Genomic DNA, 12,827 nt, shown 5'->3' with positions numbered 1-12,827 from the left:
TGCCACACTGTACTGTTCAAGCAGCCCACAGTAGAAAGCTGTTTTGCTGTGAGGTGAGGTTTCCACCTATTAGCAAATAGCAGTGCGTTCCAGCAGGCGCCAAACCGGATTTCCCCCACCGCTATTGGCTAAGAGGTGAAAATGTCACCTCTCAGCAAAACAGCATTCTGCCTGAGCAGCTCAGTGCAGTGAAGGCTTGAAACAAATAAAGGAACTTTCAGCATGAAGTATTTTATACATCATGACAGAAAGTCCCCTTTATTTGTTCCAATGGTCAATCCTAGCGCTTGACAAACACCAGGATTTACCCTCACTTTAAGTAGCAGTGGCTTAAATACCGCTCTTACTAATCTAGCATATCAGGTTAGCTCTGAAAGACTGGGGCTCCAAATTTGCTATTGCGGCTTGGTAAATGGACCTATACTGTATCTGTAATACAAATACAGGGGACTGGTTTGTTGACTATCTTCATTTTTAAAATAAAATACCATTAGCGCCATCTAGAGGATCTGCTATTATATTTCCATTGAGTTAAGGGGAACAGCTTTGAGATTTTTATATAAAATGTTTAGTTATGAGTAATGAAACAACTTTGCAATAAATTTTAATAATTTATTTTGCCCCTTTACATGTAATTTAGCGCTAAAAATTGAGGAGTTTCTAATTCTCAGAATATGAAACGCATCTGCTCTCTCAAGGATAACCCTGCTACATATCTGTCCCAACTGGCAACAACTTGTTGTCTGTGGAATAAAGCTCAGTTTGGCTCCTCTAACTATGACACATGGGCCTCTATTTATCAAGCTGTCAACCGCAAATACGCTGGAATTCTGCAGCGTATTGGTAGCGAGCCTGATTCGCTGTAGTTATCAAAGGCTAGAGACCGGCAAAAGTAGAATTTAGTGACGTAACATACGATCCGCCGGACTCAGTCCGACACAGATCGATGGTTACGTCACTCCATATGTTCCGAACGCAAGTTCGGCACAATCTGACTACTTTTGGAAGTTATCAAGATCCTACCAGGTACGCTCGCCACTTTTCAGGCCCAGTGTACTTTTCACAGGGCGGCGGCGGATGCCATAGGAATCAATGGGAGTCTGACAACAGCGAAAGCTCATGTTCGCTGCTGCCCGATATCCCATTGATTCCTATGGGAAATGTCTACTCCTAACACCCTAACATGTACCCCGAGTCTAAACACCCCTAATATGCCCCCCTACACCGCCGCCACCTACATTATACTTCCCGGAGCCCACCGCCACTCTAAACATATTAACCCCTAAACCGCAGCTCCCGGACCCCGCCGCAACTAAATAAAGTTATTAACCCCTAAACCGCCGCTCCGGACACCGCCGCCACCTACATTATATTTATTAAGGTACAAAAAAGAGAGAGAAGTTTGACAGTACCCAGCACTCACAAAACACTATATAGTAACAGTATGTATTGAAAACCGGATTGTGTCAAGAACTGGTTATTAAAACGTAACTTTTACTAATGATAGAATAAAAAAGTGGTAAATAGTACCAAATGTATAACATAAATATGTGAGACATATATTTAAAACTTAGATTAAGAAACAGATCAGGACTGTGTGTGTGAGACTTCAAAAACAGAATTACTTCCCTGGGTAATAGTTCAAATACACCGTAACCCTCAGGGCTCAGAGAATACACGGATTGCTCTAAAGCTAATCTAAAAAGGGGATTGACCCCAACAACATTACCTAATCTGAGCAATACTGGTATCTAGAGCAGTAGAGGAAACGGTTTGTAAATGACTGATTAAGGAAGGCAATTGCCACATCAATATGAGCTTAGAGAGGTCCCAGGTAAACACAAATTAGCAAGTCTCATGCACACAGACAATGCCTGATGCACATTTCGCCGCTAGCACGGCCCCCCCAACATTATATTTATTAACCCCTAATCTGCCCCCCCACACCACAGCCACCTACATTATATTTATTAACCCCTAATCTGACCCCCTACATTATATTTATTAACCCCTAATCTGACCCCCCTACACCGCCGCCACCTACATTATATTTATTAACCCCTAACCTGCCCCCCCACACCGCCGTCACCTACATTATATTTATTATCCCCTAATCTGCACCCCCCTACACCGCTGCCACCTACATTATATTTATTAACCTCTAATCTGCCCCCCCTACACCGCCGCCACTATATTAATTTTATTAACCCCTAAACCTAAGTCTAACCCTAACCCTAACATCCCCCCTAACTTAAATATTATTTAAATTAATCTAAATAAATTTACTATTATTAACTAAATTATTCCTATTTAAAACTAAATACTTACCTATAAAATAAACCCTAACGCCTAGATTTAGAGTTCTGCGGTAGCCGTCAAAACCAGCGTTAAGGGCTCCTAACGCTGCTTTTGGCCGCCCGCTGGTATTTAGAGTCAGTCAGCTGCGACTTTTCCATACCGCAGATCCCCTTAGGCCAATCGCGTATCCTATCTTTTCAATGGTATCTTCCTAACGCCGGTATTTAGAGTCTTGGCTGAAGTGAGCGTTAGAACTCTAACGACAAAACTCCAGCCGCAGAAAAAAGTCAGGAGTTAAGAGCTTTATGGGCTAATGCCGGTTTATAAAGCTCTTAACTACTGTGCTCTAAAGTACACTAACACCCATAAACTACCTATGTACCCCTAAACCGAGGCCCCCCCACATCGCCGCCACTCTAATAACATTTTTTAACCCCTAATCTGCCGACCAGACACCGCCGCCACCTACATTATCCCTATGTACCCCTAATCTGCTGCCCCTAACACCGTCGACACCTACATAATATTTATTAACCCCTAATCTGCCCTCCCCAACCTTACCTACACTTATTAACCCCTAATCTTCCGACCGGACCTCACCGCCACTATAATAAATGTATTAACCCCTAAACCGCCTCACTCCCGCCTCACAAACCCTATAATAAATTTTATTAACCCCTAATCTGCCCTCACTAACATCACCGACACCTAACTTCAAGTATTAACCCCTAATCTGCCGACCGGACCTCACCGCTACTATAATAAATGTATTAACCCCTAAAGCTAACCCTAACCCTAACACCCCCCTAAGTTAAATATAATTTAAATCTAACGAAATAAATTATTTCTTATTAAATAAATTATTCCTATTTAAAGCTAAATACTTATCTGTAAAATAAACCCTAATATAGCTACAATATAACGAATAATTATATTGTAGCTATTTTAGGATTTATATTTATTTTACAGGCAACTTTGTATTTTTTTTAACTAGGTACAATAGTTATTAAATAGATATTTACTGTTTAATAGCTACCTAGTTAAAATAATTACAAAATTACCTGTAAAATAAATCCTAACCTAAGTTACAAATAAACCTAACACTACACTATCAATAAATTAATTAAATAAACTACCTACAATTAAATCAACTAAACTAAATTACAAAAAATAAAAAAAGATTACAAGAATTTTAAACTAATTACACCTACTCTAAGCCCCCTTAAAAAATAACAAAGCCCCCCAAAATAAAAAAAATGCCCTACCCTATTCTAAAATAAAAAGTTAACAGCTCTATTACCTTACCAGCCCTTAAAAGGGCCTTTTGCGGGGCATGCCCCAAAGAAATCAGCTCTTTTGCCTGAAAAAAAAACATACAATACCCCCCCCAACATTACAACCCACCACCCACATACCCCTAATCTAACCCACCCAAACCCCCCTTAAAAAACCTAACACTAAGCCCCTGAAGATCTCCCTACCTTGTATTCACCCAGCCGGGTATCACCAATCCGTCCAGAAGAGGGTCCGAAGTCTTCATCCTATCCGGCAAGAAGAGGTCCTCCAGAGGGTCCGAAGTCTTCATCCTATCCGGCAAGAAGAGGTCCTCCAGAGGGTCCAAAGTCTTCATCCAGGCGGCATCTTCTATCTTCTTCCATCTGGAGCGGAGCGGGTCCATCTTGAAGCAGCCGACGCGGAGCCATCCTTCCTCACCGACGGACTAACGACGAATGAGGGTTCCTTTAAATGACGTCATCTGTAATGTTACTCTAATATTCTCTTAGAGCAAATAATGTGCTAAATGGTTTAGGAGAACAACTGCAGAATTTAAGACTGTAATTGTATATATCTATATGCAAATAGATTAGTTTTATATCAGCTCCATGCCAAGATGCACTATGGGAAAAGTGCAAACTGCAGCAGGGAAATGAATTTAGTCTTTGAATCCCCAAGAGGGTTGTAAGAAAGTTAGAATTAACCCTTGAGTATAATCCAGTGATAGGTTGAAAGAATATTAACCCTGCAGGAAGTGTGCTCTGAATCTGCAGACTTTTGGGAAACAGACAGAGTATTAGAAATAGTCTCTATTAGAAGCAAGAGCAACCGTTAGGCAGGAATCTGAGTGAAATTAGTTTACAACACAGTAAGGAAAACTTCTTGTTATAAGTATAGTCTATTAGATAATACTCTTACTGTGACTCCGGATGCTGTGCTAGGTATTTCTGTGGGTGAGCTATTACAGAGATTGCAGGAGTTGTCCCTGTGTGTAACGCTTCTCCTAAGCGCTTGTGTGCTACTGCGTCTGACTTCCGTACTGTCCGCTGAGTGAGAGGAGTTGTCAGTGAAGCAGGTAAAGCTGCGGAATTGCGGTTAGCTGTTAGGTAGTGAGACAGAGTGAAATAGTCCTGTCTGTTCCTGCACAGTTACCAGATTGAGTGTAGGTATGTCCTTGCTGCTGAAAAGGAGGAATAACAATATTAACAGTCAGGGTTAACGGACTCCAGAAGGTTTATAAGTAGTTGAACTGTCCAAAATACAAAGTTCCTTATTGCATGCAAGACATCAGATAGATGCAGAAGGAAGTGTTAAAGATAACTCTTCAGTTGTTAGAAAAAGCTGTAGAATATTTGTAATCCAAAATGTTTAGAGAGCTTAGAGAAACAGCAGCTCTGAAACTGCTATACAAAATACTAAGCACAGAGGCCTGTGATCTCAGATGTTTTATTAGTTAGGTAGGCAGGACAAGGTGAAACTGCGCTGGGTCCTAAAAGGTACAGGCTCTGACATCATCCAAGATGGCGTCCCTAGAATTCCGATTGGCTGATAGGATTCTATCAGCCAATCGGAATTAAGGTAGGAAAAATCTGATTGGCTGATTGAATCAGACAATCAGATTCAAGTTCAATCCGATTGGCTGATTGGATCAGCCAATCAGATTGAGCTCACATTCTATTGGCTGATCGGAACAGCCAATAGAATGCAGTGAGGTCCGGTCGGCAGATTAGGGGTTAATACTTGAAGTTAGTGAGGGCAGATTAGGGGTTAATAAAATTTATTATAGGGTTTGCGAGGCGGGAGTGAGGCGGTTTAGGGGTTAATACATTTATTATAGTGGCGGCGAAGTCCGGTCGGAAGATTAGGGGTTAATAAGTGAAGGTAGGTAGCAGCGACGTTGGGGGGGGGCATATTACAGGTTAATAAATATAATATAGGGGTCAGCGGTGTTAGGGGCAGCAGATTAGGGGTACATAGGTATAATGTAGGTGGCGGCGGTGTACGGAGCGGCAGATTAGGGGTTAATAATAATATGCAGGGGTCAGCGATAGCGGGGGCATCAGATTAGGGGTTAATAAGTGTAAGGTTAGGGGTGTTTAGACTCGGGGTACATGTTAGGGTGTTAGGTGCAGACTTAGAAAGTGTTTCCCCATAGGAAACAATGGGGCTGCGTTAGGAGCTGAACGCTGCTTTTTTGCAGGTGTTAGGTTTTTTTTCAGCTCAAACTGCCCCATTGTTTCCTATGGGGGAATCGTGCACGAGCATGTTTTTCAAGCTGGCCGCTACCGTAAGCAACGCTGGTATTTAGAGTTGAAGTGGCGGTAAATATGCCTGTACGCTCCCTTTTTGGAGCCTAACAAAGCCCTTCAGAGAACTCTAAATACCAGCGTTATTTAAAAGGTGCGGGGGGGAAAAAAACACGCGTAGCTAACGCACCCCTTTGGCCACAAAACTCTAAATCTAGGTGTAAGATAGCTACAATATGATTAATAATTACATTGTAGATAGCTTAGGATTTATTTTTATTTTACAGGCAACTTTGTATTTATTTTAACTAGGTACAATAGTTATTAAATAGTTATTAACTATTTAATAACTACCTAGTTAAAATAAATACAAAAGTACCTGTAAAATAAATCCTAACCTAAGTTACAATTACAACTAACACTACAATTAAATAAATTAAATTAACTACAATTACCTACAATTAAATAAAATAAACTAAAGTACAAAAAAAACAAACACTAAATTACAGAAAAAAAAAATTACAAGAATTTTAAACTAATTACACCTAATCTAAGCCCCCTAATAAAATAAAAAACCACCCCAAAATAATAAAATGCAATACCCTATACTAAATTACAAATTGCCCCAAAGTAATCAGCTCTTTTACCTGTAAAAAATAAATACAACCCCCCAACATTAAAACCCACTACCCACACACCCAACCCTACTCTAAAACCCACCCAAACCCCCCTTAAAAAACCTAACACTAACCCCCTGAAGATCACCCTACCTTGAGCCGTCTTCACCCAGCCGGGCACAAGTGGACCTCCAGAGGGGCAGAAGTCTTCATCCGATCCGAGCAGAAGAGAACCTCCAGACGGGCAGAAGACTTCATCCAGGCGGCATCTTCTATCTTCATCCATCTGGAGCGGAGCGGGTCCATCCTTTTCCATCGACGTCCTAACGAAGAATGAAGGTTCTTTTAAATGACATCATCCAAGATGGCGTCCCTTGAATTCAGATCGGCTGATAGGATTCTATCAGCCAATCGGAAATTAAGGTAGGAAAAATCCTATTGGCTGATTAGAACAGCCAATAGAATGTGAGCTCAATCCTATTGGCTGATTGGATCAGCCAATAGGATTGAACTTCAATCCTATTGGCTGATTGCATTAGCCAATAGGATTTTTTACACCTTAATTCAGATTGGCTGATAGAATTTTATCAGCCAATCGGAATTCAAGAGACGCCATCTTGGATAACGTCATTTTAAGGAACCTTCATTCTTCGTTAGGACGTCGATGGAAGAGGATGCTCTGCGTCGGATGTATTGAAGACGGATGTATTGAAGATTTGTTCATGTATTGAAGATGGACCCGCTCCGCTCTGGATGGATGAAGATAGAAGATGCCGCCTGGATGAAGTCTTCTGCTTGTCTGGAGGTCCACTTGTGCCCGGCTGGGTGAAGACGGCTCAAGGTAGGGTGATCTAACTTAAATATAATTTAAGTACATCTAAATAAAATAACTATAATTAAATAAATAATTCATATTTAATAGGTATTTAGTTTTAAATATGAATTATTTATTTAATTATAGTTATTTTATTTAGATGTACTTAAATTATATTTAAGTTAGTGGGTGTTAGGGTTAGACTTAGGTTTAGGGGTTAATAACTTTATTATAGTGGCGGTGGTGTAGGGGGTGCAGATTAGGGGTTAATAAATATAATGTAGGTGGCGGTGGGCTCCGGGAGCAGCGGTTTAGGAGTTAAACAATTTATTTAGTTGTGGCGGGGTCCGAGATCGGCAGGATAGGGGTTAATAACTTTATGTAGGTGGCGGCGGTATAGGGGGCGGCAGATTAGGGGTTAATAGGTATAATGTAGGTGGCGGCGGTGGTGGTTTAGGGGTTAATATATTTATTAGAGTTGCGGCAGGGTCCGGGAGCGGTGGTTTAGGGGTTAATAACTTTATTTAGTTGCGGGGGGCTCCGGGAGCGGCGGTATAGGGGGTAAAACAGTATAGTATAGTGTGGGTGCTTAGTGACAGCATAGCAAGAAAGCTGCGAATAAGCCGATGAGCAGCGAGATCAATGACTGTTAGTTAACAACAGTCCGCTGCTCATCGCACTGTACTTGGTGCGTGGCTTTTTGACAGCTTTCTTGATAATTTTGGCGAACGTATTCAGGTCCGCGGCAGGTCTGCAAGCTGCCTTAGGCAGACTCGGAGTATTCAGTGAATACTATGCTACCTATATGCTGAATTATTTGTGAGATGAACTCTTTTGCATCAGACTCCTTTGTGCTGAGATTTACAAATATTGCTTTAACCCTGGCACAATCTGAGGCACAGAGATGACACTGTAGACAGTGTGGGTGTTAATACGGATAACAGAATAAACCAGCTGAAACAATTATTGTACAAGCAAACAAGGGCAATGCAAGAGTTAAGCTGAAAGGTAGCCTCTCTACATGTTGGCATTTCTTGCAGTTCCCTCTCTAGCCTGTGTTCCTATTAGTCCATTTCCTGTACACTGGTTCCAGTTAACCGTTACCTACATCCCTCACCTACATAATGTATGCCCTGCTGGTCCTCACTTGCTGCGCGCCCTACTGCCCTTTACCTATGAACTATGCACCCTGCTGCCCCTCACCTACAGGTTGTATGCTCTGCTGCCCCTAAACTACATGTTGTATTCCCTGCTGCCCCTCACCTATGTGCTGTATGCCCTTGCCCCCTCACCTACGTGCTGTGCTCCCTGCTACCCCCTCACCTACATGCTGTGCGCCTGGCTGCCACTCACCTACATGTTGTATGCTCTGCTGCCCCCTCACCTACGTGCAGTGCGCCCTGCTGCCCCCTCACCTACGTGCTGTGCTCCCTGCTGCCCCCTCACCTACGTGCTGTGCGCCCTGCTGACCCCTCACCTACGTGCTGTGCGCCCTGCTGACCCCTCACCTACGTGCTGTGCGCCCTGCTGCCCCCTCACCTACGTGCTGTGCGCTCTGCTGCCCCCTCACCTACGTGCTGTGCGCTCTGCTGCCCCCTCACCAACGTGCTGTGCTCCCTGCTGCCCCTCACCTACATGCCTGCAAAGTGTATCCTATCAGCTATACCTGAGTGCACTTTGACCTCATTCACTTCATCTCTGTCCTTGTCATTGTGCAGGCTTCGGCGCTGCTGTCACAGAGATGCATATACTTCAGTTACTTGATAAAGCATTCAGCCCTACTTGCTGTTTATCAGTAGACATGTGCGGTTCGTTTCGGATTAATTCGGAAATTCGGTAAATTCGGTAAATTCGGAGATTCGGATCGATTCGGATTTCCGAATTAAAATACTTCCGAATCTACCGAATGAATCCGAAATAGCTGCCGTATCTCCGAATAAATCCGAATTAGCTCGTTAAAATTCGGCATTTCCCCATAGGAAACAATGGGAGTTTCGGCTGAAAAAAAACCTAACACCGCAGCCCCATTGTTTCCTATGGGGAAACACTAAGTCTGCACCTAACACCCTAACATGTACCCCGAGTCTCTAAACACCCCTAATCTGACACTTATTAACCCCTATCCTGCCGCCCCCGCTATCGCTGACACCTGCATTATTTTATTAACCCCTAATTTGCCGACCGAATATCGCCGCCACCTACATTATAACTATTAACCCCTAATCTGCTGTCCCTAACACCGCCGACCCCTACATTATAGTTATTAACCCCTAATCTGCCCCCCCCAACGTCGCCGCAATCTAACTACAAGTATTAACCCCTAATCTGCCGACCCGATATCGCCGCCACCTACATTATAACTATTAACCCCTAATCTGCTGTCCCTAACACCGCCGACCCCTACATTATAGTTATTAACCCCTAATCTGCCCCCCCCAACGTCGCCGCAATCTAACTACAAGTATTAACCCCTAATTTGCCGCCCGAATATCGCCGCCACCTACATTATAACTATTAACCCCTAATCTGCTGTCCCTAACACCGCCGACCCCTACATTATAGTTATTAACCCCTAATCTGCCCCCCCCAACGTCGCCGCAATCTAACTACAAGTATTAACCCCTAATCTGCCGACCCGATATCGCCGCCGCCTACATTATAGCTATTAACCCCTAATCTGCTGTCCCTAACACCGCCGACCCCTACATTATAGTTATTAACCCCTAATCTGCCCCCCCCAACGTCGCCGCAATCTAACTACAAGTATTAACCCCTAATCTGCCGACCCGATATCGCCGCCGCCTACATTATAGCTATTAACCCCTAATCTGGTGTCCCTAACACCGCCGACCCCTACATTATAGTTATTAACCCCTAATCTGCCCCCCCAACGTCGCCGCAATCTAACTACAAGTATTAACCCCTAATCTGCCGACCGCAAATCGCCGCAACTATAATAAATGTATTAACCCCTAAACCGCCGCACTCCCGCCTCACAAACACTATAATACATTTTATTAACCCCTAATCTGCCCTCCCTAACATCGCCGCCACCTACCTACAATTATTAACCCCTAATCTCCCGCTCCCAACGTCGCCGCTACTATAATAAGGTTATTAAACCCTAAACCTAAGTCTAACCCTAACACTAACACCCCCCTAACTTAAATATAATTTAAATAAAACGAAATAAATTTACTATAGTTAAATAAATGAATCCTATTTAAAACTAAAGACTTACCTGTAAAATAAACCCTAATATAGCTGCAATATAACTAATAGTTACATTGTAGCTATTTTAGGATTTATTTTTATTTTACAGGCAACTTTGTATTTATTTTAACTAGGTACAATAGTTATTAAATAGTTAATAACTATTTAATAACTACCTAGCTAAAATAAATACAAATTTACCTGTAAAATAAATCCTAACCTAAGTTACAATTACACCTAACACTACACTATCATTAAATTAACTAAATAAATGAATCATATTTAAAACTAAATACTTACCTGTAAAATAAACCCTAAGATAGCTGCAATATAACTAATAGTTACATTGTAGCTATGTTAGGGTTTATATTTATTTTACAGGCAACTTTGTATTTATTTTAACTAGGTACAATAGCTATTAAATAGTTATTGACTAATTAATAGCTACCTAGTTAAAATAATTACAAAATTACCTGTAAAATAAATCCTAACCTAAGTTACAATAAAACCTAACACTACACTATCATTAAATAAATTAACTACAAGTACCTACAATTATCTACAATTAAATAAACTAAAGTACAAAACCCCCCCACTAAATTACAAAAAATAAAAAACCACTAAATTACAAAAAATAAAAAAATATTACAATAATTTTAAACTAATTACACCTAATCTAAGCCCCCTAATAAAATAACAAAGCCCCCCAAAATAAAAAAAAATGCCCTACCCTATACTAAATTACAAAAGTTAACAGCTCTATTACCTTACCAGCCCTGAACAGGGCCCTTTGCGGGGCATGCCCCAAAGAAAACAGCTCTTTTGCCTGTAAAAAAAAAACACAATCCCCCCCCCCACATTACAACCCACCACCCACATACCCCTACTCTAACCCAAACCCCCCTTAAATAAACCTAACACTACCCCCCTGAAGATCTCCCTACCTTGAGTCGTGTTCACCCAGCCGGGCCGAAGTCTTCATCCGATGGGGCAGAAGAGGACATCCAGACCGGCAGAAGTCTTCATCCAAGCGGGGCAAGAAGAGGTCTTCCATCCATCATACAAGTACCAAAATACAAACAAACACTAAATTACCAAAAATAATAAAATATTACAATAATTTTAAACTAATTACACCTAATCTAAGCCCCCTACTAGCTATTAATATAGCTTCAATATAACTAATAGTTACATTGTAGCTATTTTAGCATTTATATTTATTGTACAGGCAACTTTGTATTCATTTTAACTAGGTTCAATAGCTATTAAATAGATATTGACTATTTAATAGCTACCTAGTTAAAATAATTACAAAATTACCTGTAAAATAAATCCTAACCTAAGTTACAATTAAACCTAACACTACACTATCATTAAATAAATTAACTACAAGTACCTACAATTAAATACAATTAAAAAAACTAAACTAAAGTACAAACCCCCCCCCCCACTAAATTACAAAAAATAAAAAAATATTACAAGAATTTTAAACTAATTACACCTAATCTAAGCCCCCTAATAAAATAACAAAGCCCCCCAAAATAAAAAAAATGCCCTAACCTATACTAAATTACAAAAGTTAACAGCTCTATTACCTTACCAGCCCTGAACAGGGCCCTTTGCGGGGCATGCCCCAAAGAAAACAGCTCTTTTGCCTGTAAAAAAAAAACACAATCCCCCCCCCCCACATTACAACCCACCACCCACATACCCCTACTCTAACCCAAACCCCCCTTAAATAAACCTAACACTACCCCCCTGAAGATCTCCCTACCTTGAGTCGTGTTCACCCAGCCGGGCCGAAGTCTTCATCCGATGGGGCAGAAGAGGACATCCAGACCGGCAGAAGTCTTCATCCAAGCGGGGCAAGAAGAGGTCTTCCATCCATCAGAAAAGTACAAAAAAACAAACAAACACTAAATTAGCAAAAATAATAAAATATTACAATAATTTTAAACTAATTACACCTAATCTAAGCCCCCTACTAGCTATTAATATAGCTACAATATAACTAATAGTTACATTGTAGCTATTTTAGGATTTATATTTATTTTACAGGCAACTTTGTATTTATTTTAACTAGGTACAATAGCTATTAAATAGTTAATAACTATTTAATAACTACCTAGCTAAAATAAATACAAATTTACCTGTAAAATAAACCCTAACCTAAGTTACAATTACACCTAACACTACACTGTCATTAAATTAACTAAATAAATTAATCCTATATAAAACTAAAGACTTACCTGTAAAATAAACCCTAATATAGCTACAATATAACTAATAGTTACATTGTAGCTATTTTAGCATTTATATTTATTTTACAGGCAACTTTGTATTTATTTTAACTAGGTACAATAG

The sequence above is a fragment of the Bombina bombina genome, chromosome 7 (genome assembly GCF_027579735.1).
Source record: "Bombina bombina isolate aBomBom1 chromosome 7, aBomBom1.pri, whole genome shotgun sequence".
Taxonomy (NCBI): Eukaryota; Metazoa; Chordata; class Amphibia; order Anura; family Bombinatoridae; genus Bombina; species Bombina bombina.
The sequence above is the reverse complement of the archived record's forward strand: the minus strand, read 5'-3'. Positions refer to the sequence as shown.